Source organism: Schistocerca serialis, chromosome 2, assembly GCF_023864345.2.
Source record: "Schistocerca serialis cubense isolate TAMUIC-IGC-003099 chromosome 2, iqSchSeri2.2, whole genome shotgun sequence".
NCBI classification, from domain to species: domain Eukaryota; kingdom Metazoa; phylum Arthropoda; class Insecta; order Orthoptera; family Acrididae; genus Schistocerca; species Schistocerca serialis.
In genome coordinates this window covers 595,466,907-595,479,068 of record NC_064639.1, presented here as the reverse complement: position 1 = coordinate 595,479,068, position 12,162 = coordinate 595,466,907, and positions in this window count along the sequence as shown.

The following is a 12,162-nucleotide window of genomic DNA, read 5'->3' as shown; positions in this document are numbered from 1 at the left end:
CCCAACTTACTTCAAATGCCGGTGTGGTTCCTGCTGTAAGGCCACAGCCAAGTAAATGCCCCAACCCACTCAAATGAGACTTACAAATATGTGAATATCTGTGTATATGGTCTGTGTTATTCTTATTAAATTATAATACCATAACATGGCGAATATCCTAGTAAAACTGATCCATGGAGAAATACTATAGCTACTACCTTCCTCTTAGCTTTTTGTTAAATCCTTAACCCGCTACATGTGTAAAGTAGGCCGCCCATTCCCTTTAAATTCCCCCCCCCCTTCCCCCCCCCTCCCCCCCCCCCCCATTAGCTCTTTCTTACTTTCAACCAGCTGGGCTATGTCTTCAGCGAATTTTAGCATTGGTCATCTTTTCCCCTTCCCCAGCAATTTTCTTGTGGAACTTTCTTACTTACTTAATTAACCTTCTTCCACTTCCTTCACTGCTTCTTCGACATACAAGTTACACACCTGTGTGTGATGATGAGCTGCAAGTCTGCTTTACACCTTTATTAACACAAAGGTGGCACTTAATCTCCTACTTATGTCATTCCGATTCGGGATGTTGTAGATTACTCGCCTCTCTCTACACGTTAGCACCATTCGTCTCAAACTTTGAAACATTGTTTTTGTTATTACGTTGTCTACCGCTTTTTCTGGCTCCACAAATAACAGAAAGGTATCGTCATTTTCCTTTAGAATGGAAACCAACTTACATGGGAGGTTAGCTGTGTTACCGTCAGTCGCTGGAAATAAACATTTCCGGTAATCAGTTGATACGAATCAGCTGGGGGCCTCCGAATGTTGTTTCTTTAATTTTTATTCATCCTTTATTATCGATAAATGTATGCAAGGGTGGAATGATATGAATGTCAATTTGTAGGTTCGGTTATATTCTACCGCATAAATTGCCACCATCGTTCCGCCATAATTAGGTGCTCTACTACTTTATTAAATTTTAGTATTCACTTACTAGTCAGCATCACGCTGTCGGAATTTGTAGTGACAATTTCCTCGTAGAAATATACTGACTGGTACAGTCATTTCTGTTCATTTATTTTCAGTTGTAAAAACAATCACGAGCAAAAGAAATTCTTATTTTGACGGTGGAAAAAAATGCTAATTTCAGCAAAATAGATGGCTGATCGAGAATACGAGTTGTAGACATCGACTACGGGCAAGGCGTTGCGAAAATTACAAACAAGCGATTGCAGCAAAGAGTGCGTGTGTGCAACCCGCGCGAGACGAATGACGTCAACGATAGCTTCAGTTCCGCGAAAGATATGATACACATTGACGGCACGTCGAAGAAAATGAGCTCTAACATATACAGTTGAAGGAACGAAGGAAGGAAGAGTACAGTTTAACGTCCCGTCGACGACGAAGTTATTAGAGACGGAACACCAGCTCGGATTGGGCAGAAAATTGGTTTGTCCTTTGCGAAAAAACCACTCTCATTAGATAATTTAGGGGAACTGTGGGAACCTAAAGCTTGATGGTTGGATAAGAATTCGAACCACTGTCCTCCCGAATGTGTATTCAGTGTTTACTACTGCGCCGCCTCGCTCGATCAGTGAACAAGGCCCAACAAGCTTGCATAATTTAATTTCTTAACGAAACATATTAGTTAGTAGGAAAGTTGATATATCGTTATTTGAAACTCATCAGTATACTATGCGGTTGCGTGAGGAATACAATATCGGACAAGTGTCGCCAAAACTTTGTGGGACAAGCTCTTACATCTTTTTACAAAATTTTTAATGATATTTTCCTACATTTCTGGTTCGATTTCCACAATGACGTGCTTAGTTTGGCCCTTTAACACAGGAACTGATCTCGGTTTGATCGGGTGAAGACGTGGTTTCACATAACACCACAGGAAATAAACATGCGGCCTCTTGTCTTAAGATTTTGATGGCTAATTGTGGTCTCCATGACGTGATTCGCGCGTTGTGTGACAAGTGGCGCCCTCTTGTTTTCAAGGCCCATCCCATACCAAGGGAGGCCAAAGAAATTCACTTATCGATTTTGCAATAATAACGCTATTCTACAAAACCTGAAGTGCGATCACTGCCTACTCAACATGAACGCCAAAGAGTGACTCATTAGGCATGAATTTGCTGCTGTGTTATATGAGGATCCTTGTGGTCCAAACCGGAAAGCTATGCTTGTTAACGTAACATTCCAGTTGAAAATGCACCTCTACTAAAGATGACAGTCATTCGCATTTTGGTTTTCCTATATCCAATCGGTGAATGTTGCAGATGGTAGGTTGGCAGTAGTAGTTGCGTGAGTTAAAGCTTGTAAGGGTGTAGATGAAGATCCTCTGTTAGAATTCGCTACGTAGTGCTCCTTGAAACGTTCGGTTCTTGTGATGAACGATAAAGCGACATTCAAGAACAGAACTTCGGTCTACACCCTCGTTCACCGAGGCAATATTTTCAAGCAAACGAGCCTGTAAGACTTGGTCTCTTAACAACAGCAACTGACCAACCTTCCTCAAACTTTTCAATTAGCCTACTCATCGAATTGTCAACGATGTGGGTACGTTTCCCCGGCTGAAAATTGTATGCATTTTGCCAAGTGTCTCTAAAGAGCTTTCTATATTCAAGAAAATTCTCCTGGGCATGTGACCACATTGTCAGTGTGTAAAATTCTCCGACGTTTCGGCCATTTGCAGCAGTGACCAAACGGGCGGAGAATTTTGCGCTTTTACAGTGCGGTCACATACCAAGACTAATTTCATTGACTGTGACAACGGCCATAGAAGCCTAGGCTTAAACTTTCTGTGTACATATCTGTAATAATTTTTGACCGTAAAATCGTGCTGTTTGGCGGTCAAACAATTCATTTTCACTAACTGCAGTGTCTCATAATGACAAATGACCAACAGTAAGTATTGCGAACCGCTTGGAACGAAAATAACGCTCTACTGCAGTTGTACCTTCTTATTTGGATACTCTATATTATTATAATTTATGAAGTTTCAGATAGAAAACGAATTTTCAGTCAGTCCAGAGATGAACTCGTACTATTCTTAACGGCTATACTTTTGCGTTTTTGGTTGCATTTGTTACTGGTAAATGTTCAAGGATCGGCGCCCTTCGAACATTTACGAACTGTCAACAGCCAGTTGTGCGATACACATCATGACGCGTGCCGCAAACTGCAATTGCTGGAAGACAACAATCATTGAAAGCTTGCAGATGCAGCATTCGCTTCTTCACCACATCAAATTCGTCAGCTGTTCGCCATATTGTTGCCGACATGTTTTCCGCCACAATAATCGAATCTGTTGTATAAATATAAAAAGCACATGAGTGGAGATATACCACACAGAATCCGAGAGACAAATTAAGATCCGCAGGTGGACTAAATACCGGAAATATACAACGATACATTGATACTGAGCGGGGATTTTTGCATTCTAATTTCAGATGGCAGTTATAAGAGTCGAGGGGCATGAAAGGGAAGCAGTGGTTGGGAAAGGAGTGAGACAGGGTTGTAGCCTCTCCCCGATGTTATTCAATCTGTATATTGAGCAAGCAGTAAAGGAAACAAAAGAAAAATTCGGAGTAGGTATTAAAATTCATGGAGAAGAAGTAAAAACTTTGAGGTTCGCCGATGACATTGTAATTCTGTCAGAGACAGCAAAGGATTTGGAAGAGCAGTTGAACGGAATGGACAGTGTCTTGAAAGGAGGATATAAGATGAACATCAACAAAAGCAAAACGAGGATAATGGAATGTAGTCAAATTAAATCGGGTGATGCTGAGGGTATTAGATTAGGAAATGAGACACTTAAAGTAGTAAAGGAGTTTTGCTATTTAGGGAGTAAAATAACTGATGATGGTCGAAGTAGGGAGGATATAAAATGTAGACTGGCAATGGCAAGGAAATCGTTTCTGAAGAAGAGAAATTTGTTAACATCGAGTATAAATTTAAGTGTCAGGAAGTCGTTTCTGAAAGTATTTGTATGGAGTGTAGCCATGTATGGAAGTGAAACATGTACGATAACCAGTTTGGACAAGAAGAGAATAGAAGCTTTCGAAATGTGGTGCTACAGAAGAATGCTGAAGATAAGGTGGGTAGATCACGTAACTAATGAGGAGGTATTGAATAGGATTGGGGAGAAGAGAAGTTTGTGGCACAACTTGACTAGAAGAAGGGATCGGTTGGTAGGACATGTTTTGAGACATCAAGGGATCACAAATTTAGCATTGGAGGGCAGCGTGGAGGGTAAAAATCGTAGAGGGAGACCAAGAGATCAATACACTAAGCAGATTCAGAAGGATGTAGGTTGCAGTAGGTACTGGGAGATGAAGAAGCTTGCACAGGATAGAGTAGCATGGAGAGCTGCATCAAACCAGTCTCAGGACTGAAGACCACAACAACAACAACAACAACAATTTCAGATACGCCAATGATCAATTGGGTATACTTTCATCTAATCGGCCTGCATGATATTGATATAAAACGAGAATAATAATTCGATACCGTCGATTTGGCTATCGCTACTGCAACTAATGGTTCAAATGGCTCTGGCCATGGCGATGCGCAAGAGATACGATTTACTACCCCACACCACTATCTGTATTAGTATTCTTTACACTGTGTTATCAAATCTAGACACAATATACTTTGTTCCGCCTGGATTCATCACGTCCAAATATATTTTAAATGGTTCAAATGGCTCTGAGCACTATGGGACTTAACTTCTGAGATCATCAGTCCCCTAGAACTTAGAACTACTTAAACCTAACCAACCTAAGGACATCACACACATCCATGTCCGAGGCAGGATTCGAACCTGCGACCGTAACGGTCGCGAGGCTCCAGACTGTAGCGCCTAGAACCGCTCGGCCATTTTGGCCGGCTGCAACTAATGTGCAGTTGCTTACTGATGAGCAAACGACCATTTACGATCGAAAAATTTTGAAAATTGAAGCTCAGCAAGGATTCTTTCTTTCTGGACCCGCCAGTTGACAAAGGCAAAACATTCCTCACTTCGCTCATACTTGCACGAGTATGCTTGCAAAACGAAATCGCATTAGCCATTGCATCATCAGGCACTGCTATTACATTACTGGATGGTAGAAGAACATCTCATACAGCGTTCAGGCTGCCACTGAACATTCAAATTAACGAAAGTGCAGTGTGCAACATTAAAAAACGATCCGGAACCGCTAATTTACTCAAAGAAAAAATGCCAAATTATTATGTGGAATGAATGCACAATGGCTCATAAATATTCTCTTGAGGTATTAAATAGAACGCTGCAACATTCTGACGCAATACCAGACGTTTCCGTGGGCCCTATTGTTGTTATCCGACGATTTTCGCCACACGTTACCCGTCATTCCATGTCCCACGTTCGAGGACGAGAACGCATATCTGAAATTATTCAGTTGTGGTGAAATGTATAGACACTGCAATTGACCAAAAATATTCATGTACAATTGTAAAGCGATACATCAGCAGATACATTCTCCAAACAACTGCTGGATGCTGGTGACGTAAAATTCGTTCGCATGAAGATACACAATTAATTAAACTGAGAAACAATTTCCGCAACATTGTTACTTCTAAAAATGAATTAATCGAAAGTGTATTTCCTAATTAACTCGATCAATGCAGCAACAACACATGGCTCAGTACACGAGCGATTTTGTGAGCTAAAAATTTCGATAATGATCGAATCAATTTCCAAATACAACAATCATTGCCTCGTGAACTGATGTCGTTCAAATCGGTCGATACTGTAACTGAAGTAAACGAAATTAACTTACTGAATTCTTATATTCACTCGGTTTGCCTGGACTACCGCAACATATCCTGCGCTGAAAACTGGTTCACCAAACATTTTGCTTTGCAGATTAAATCCTCCAAAACTGTACAATAGCACGCGATTGGTGATCAAACGAATTATGGGAAATCTCATAGAAACGACAATACTCAATGGAAAATTCGAAGGAAAGAATATATTGCTGCCACGCATTCCATTGATAATTTCAGATGCACCAATCCAGTTCAAGTGCTTACAATTTCCTATTCGTTTGGCCTCTGAAATGACCATAAGTAAGGTACCAGGCCAAACATTGACCATATATGGATTGAATCTGAAAAATCCATGTTCCTCACACGAACCTTAAATTGCGTGTTCACGGATCGGCAGACCGTCAGACTTGTACATTTACACACTATAAGAAGAATAACCAAAAATATTGTACACAAATTAGCATTAAGATAAATTCGTTTCAACATTTATTATCACTTAAGTTAGATTTAATAGATCAACAGCATTCATTGTCTGTATTTAAGAAATCGACTTTTCTTAATTAAAGTATTTGAGGTATTTCGTACGTTGAAGAAAAGATTTTGGTTCACGACATATATTTTGCTAGCGAGGTATGTGACAGGGCAATGTCTGCTTACCGGATCCTCTAGTTCCTGACATCACATACGGCATTTCAATTACAGTCTCGACAGTTATTAGAGCCCATATTAGTCGGTTGCTCTCCTACGAGAAACATTATCTGGCAAGTGCGGTTAGTTCACTTTCTTCCCCCCCCCCCCCTCCTCCCCTTCCCCCCAGAAATAACAGTGCATAATTTCTCACATTATTACGTTTGGCGATGGAGCTTTGTGTCCTCGAAATTGTAGCGATTAATTTTGGAAACACTGCTTTCATAAAATTCTTCTCGGTAGTAGACTGCGTGTGTTGTGAAGTATTGTCTAATGGAGCAGCATGGAACCTCAGCTCAGATTGATTCGATGTCCAGCCAGGTTAGACCCACTGTTGCTTCTAGGGGTGGCAGCTCTCTCTTTATTAAATTTCGTGTACTGTGTACCCTCAAATCATCTACCAATTTAGTTAACTATTCTTATTAATATATTGTGAGCACACAGTAAGTAAAATTTCGTCTTCTGCTATCACTCCTGACGCTGCCCTTTAAATGGTCAACGGTGAACATGTAAATCCCAGAAGCCAATGTCTAGAAAAGAGTACAAGATGGAACAATATTATTTTACCCCCCTGCCCAGTGTTACTCCATTCGTGTATGATACGCGTGAAGAAAGACTCTCGTTACTCTTTAGTGTGAGCTCATATTTCTCTCTAATTTTAACATCGAGGTCATTACGTAAGATGTATGTTGGAGGAAGTATTTTTTTGTGACGTAATCTGTCTGAATTTTGTAGGGGTCTCCTCGTTGCACATCGTCTCTCACAGCGTCTCCCAATTGCGGTTTGCTGAGCATTTACGAGTACGTGACACTCTCAAGTTGACTAAATAAACTCGCGAGAAATCGCGTAGCTCTTCTTTGTATCTTTTGCGTTCTCTTCTGTTAATCGTACTTAGTAAGTGTTTGTGAACAGCTTATAACATCTCGTATGCTTTCTGCCTTCCAACGTGGATAGAATTTACATAGTAAATTTTTAAAGAAGTAATCCAACGAGTATCCGTGATCTGAGATAAACGTGAAGTCACAGAAGCATGGAGGTAAAGTAAGTGGAGATAGCGCTACAGGCTTAACGCTGTATTCTCACGTTGCTTTGAAGCCGACGCCGTCGTTATTAGATGGCCCAAAACATTAGCAGACTACTGTTTACGATTGTTCTTAAGGGGACACAGTCGCGAGGGAACTCCCATAAGGAATCAATGCTAAAACGAGCAAACGTCAGGTGCGCTTTCTGAAGTAACTAATGGAGATAAAGACCTGAAACTTTTACAGTGTACAGCTGAAACAGCATTCTCAAATCACATGTATTTTATATATTTCATGAGTAATAATTTTTTTTGTTCTATAAGACAAAAAATTAAAACTTTTGTAAACACCTTGGAGCTTGTAAATCTGTTCTTTTTATCACTACTGGTCTATTTTTACCTAATTAATCATCGTTGTATTAACAAGAGATACTGTAAGTCTGATGTCTGTAGCAGTCATAGTTTTTGAGAAAAGTGTACAAGAAGGTCAAAAAATGTAGTTTTGAGAAAAATGGTATTAAAGTTTTTCATGCAAGAAAGTAATGTACAATGTCATACAGACACACTTTTAAAACATTCCAGGGCTATACTGTGGCTCAGCTTCTTGATCTTTATCTTCTTTTCTCTGATCTTCTGGCTATCCTGGCCTCCTTGGCAGCATTTCCTGCAGAAATGTCAGCATAACAGATACGGTCCATGAAAATCTTTTTCAGTACCCTTTCACTATTGATACCATCCTTTGTTCCCAAGAGTCTTAATACATCAGTCTTCTTTGACATACCAGCATTGAAGCACATCACTGCATCATGAACACCAAATTTTTGTGTTTCTTTTCTAACGAAAACAGTTATTGGTAGCCTTGTCCAAATGACAGAATTCAAACTTTCATTTGGGTTTTGAGTTTTTCCATGGAGACACATTTTCAAGAGCTCTTGTTGGCTAAAGTCTCTGAAAATGGGTTTCACAGCTAGCAGAATTTTTTCTGGAATTGAATGTTTGTGCTTATAGCTGGAAGATGTAGCTGGGTTGTTGAATTTGCATCAGCTGTCAGGTCCCCGTGGGCAAAGGTTATGTTGTGGTTCCTCATCTGTTGAAATTTTATGAAAGAATATAGCCCAGATGGCTCTCCTCATTGCTTCTACATTGTTGCAGTTATTTCTAATGGCCATACCATAATAAGTCTGGATCCTGTCTATTTCAGCATTTGTCACCCTTTACCACCTGACTTTTTTTCCTTACATATCTTTAGAAGTCGTGATCCCATTCTTTTCTGTACATGTCCTATACATTCCAGTTCATTAACTTTGACTCTAGGCCCATAATCTTTACCTTCTACCACTTTCTGATAAGCCTTACTGTCCCCGTCCTCAAGATAGTCTGTATAGAGGATACCTGTTGACTGCACAGACCTTTTGAAAATGTTAGCAACACCAGCCACTTCCATGCTTTCACTAGAACCATCATAGTCCTTTTTGCACACATGTTGTATAGTGGGATTTTTGCTACAGATGTCACAGAACTTAGTAATAATTTCAATATCCAGAACCTTCCCAGTATCAAAAGAAGTTGCTGACACAATGCCATTTAGGGATGTATGCCCACGTTTCTGCCAACTGCCATCAAAACCAGCAGAAATTTGCCTTGGGTCAGATTTCGTATCATTCAACTGAACTGCTTCTTTGGCTGCTTTCAACATTGTAGATTCACTTACCTCAGCTACAACTGCACCAATAGTCTTGTTGTAAACCTCAAACTTTCTTGGAGGTGGAGGAATGTTCATCACTGCACAAAGAACAGCACCTGCACTTCGCCCTTTTCCAATAGATCTAAGTGCATACACTAATCTTATATTGTTTTCACACAATCTGCTTATTGTTATGTGGGATGACATTGTATTGGCAGTACAGCTACATTCCAAACATGTCAAAACTAAATTACAAACAATTCCCTTGGTTTTCACCACATCTTCGTGCAAAGTAACGTTTCCACCACAGTTTTTACAATTTGTGTGGTTTTTGATAAGTTCACGTAATAACCTCATGGAGATCAGAATGTTTGTGTCAGTAACAACAGAAACACTGTTCACACCACATATTGCATTGTCGCGCATTTGAGAGGCACTTGGAAAATCGGCAGCACCTAGAAGCTTCTTGCTTGAAGCACTGAGACCCGCACTGACTTCACTTTCAATATTATTTTCTGCCCTCTGTTCAAAACTAGCAGTTTCGCGGTTTATTTTTAGATATTTATTTCCACGAAACTTCGGCTTATATCCAAACTTCCTTATTCTACCCACTGTGTTATAACGTTTCACAAAATCATTACATTTGTATCACCAATACGTAAACAACTAGAATGAAGAAACTGACAAACGATAGTCGACAATGCAGACAGGCTGGCAAACATCAGAATAACAATTCTCTCTTGCAACCCAAATAAAGAGTGTTTATATCCGTGACACATAAATGATTGTTGTACTATAGTCAATGCTGACTACTGCGCAAGACACAGCAAAAATGGACGTGGCGCTAGTTAACATGCTTCACGAACAAATTCGTAACTCCGAATCTAATAATCAGATTTGTATGAAACAAACGGCATTTTGTAGCCAAATAATTGGAGCATAGATTAAGACTAAAAAAAAAAATTCGATTTTTTTGAGCCTGTTCGCGACTGTGTCCCCTTAACTTCTGTCGTGTGCATGCAACAGTTGCTCCAAACAGGAATTGTTACATTGCTTCCATCAATAACACAGTGCCAGGTAGGCATTTTCAGATGGTTTTCTGGTCTCAAATGTACATTTGATCCAGTAACACAATGTCTTTCGCCTCGTTAATGTAAGTTTTATTATGCGTTTCAAGTAACTAAGAAGAAAAGTATGTGATATCAAGGGTGCTTTCGTAATCTAGCATTTCCTTAAAACGGACTGGTTCAAATGGCTCTGAGCACAATGGGACTTAACTTCTGAGGTCATCAGTCCCCTAGAACTTAGAACTACTTAAACCTAACTAACCTAAGGACATCACACACATCCATGCCCGAGGCAGGATTCGAACCTGCGACAGTAGCGGTCGCGCGGTTCCAGACTGTAGCGCCTAGAAGCGCTCGGCCTTAAAACGGACTGATGAAACTCATGTTCAGTGTATGTCCTCTTCCCTAAATTCCTAAGAACCTATTTTTCTATATTTGGTCGGTATCCAATCTTTCCTTTTCTCAGCATTCGTGCAGAGAACTTTCCGAGTTGGACTGATAGCACATCTAAAGTCAAATGACTGCAATAAAAAATAAACATCTCAGCCGAAATTTATATATACAAAAGAAAATATCGCTTGAACGAAATGTGATACCTTTTCACTTTAGGCTAAAGTCAGAATGATTAGTACACCCGTAAACGAGGCAAGCTGACATTTTTTATGAAAACACATCCACCAGGAGCTAATGTTCAGGCCAATTAATATGGCGGAAGTCAGCTTCAATCTTCTGGCAAAATGATAACTCCTCTTATTATAACTTCGTTCAAATAAAGAATAAATGTACCTCTCTGACCATCTCTTGTTTTCCCCTTCCAAAGACAAGAACGATGTGTATTCATTCAGTATGGAAAGAGTTCGATTCCTACATTAGAGAGAATTACGCGTAAATCGTCTATAGTCGCCATTCTGGTAATCTACTGCATGAAGCGGATGAAACTGATGTTAGTCAAGACTGATTATACTAATGACACAAAATATTAGACGTCGCATACTCAAATAATTTGTACAAGTGTTGGAAAAAATAAACCAACGCTACAGTTGCGTCCATTTTCCATTTTATATGGTCTTATGACGGATGGGTTACATACTTTTACAAAATCTGATGCTTCTCCAAGAGGATGAAAGGTGTCATTGACATTAAATAAATTCACAACTATCATAGTTTTTTTCTAAAACGACATGAAATATTTTGTTATTATTATTATTTTATAAACCATACTGATTCTATTTACGTCTATTTGCAGTAAGGTTTTGGAACATGCACTGTATTTGAACATTATGACGTACCTCGAAGAAAACGATTTATTGACATACACAGCACGGATTGAGAAAATATCGTTCTTTTGAAACACAACTAGCTCTTTATACTCCTGAAGTAATGAGTGCTATCGACAGGGGATCTCAAATTGATTCCATATTTTTAGATTTCCAGAAGGCTTTCGACACCGTTCCTCACAAGCGTCTCCCAACCAAACTGCGCGCCTATGGGGTAGCGCCTCAGTTGTGCGACTCGATTCGTGAGTTCTTGTCAGAAAAGTCACAGTTCGTAGTAATAGACGGAAAGTCATCGAGTAAAACAGAAGTAATATTGGGGGTTCCCCAAGGAAGGGTTTATGGCACTCTATTGTTCCTGATCTACACTCCTGGAAATGGAAAAAAGAACACATTGATACCGGTGTGTCAGACCCACCATACTTGCTCCGGACACTGCGAGAGGGCTGTACAAGCAATGATCACACGCACGGCACAGCGGACACACCAGGAACCGCGGTGTTGGCCGTCGAATGGCGCTAGCTGCGCAGCATTTGTGCACCGCCGCCGTCAGTGTCAGCCAGTTTGCCGTGGCATACTGAGCTCCATCGCAGTCTTTAACACTGGTAGCATGCCGCGACAGCGTGGACGTGAACCGTATGTGCAGTTGACGGA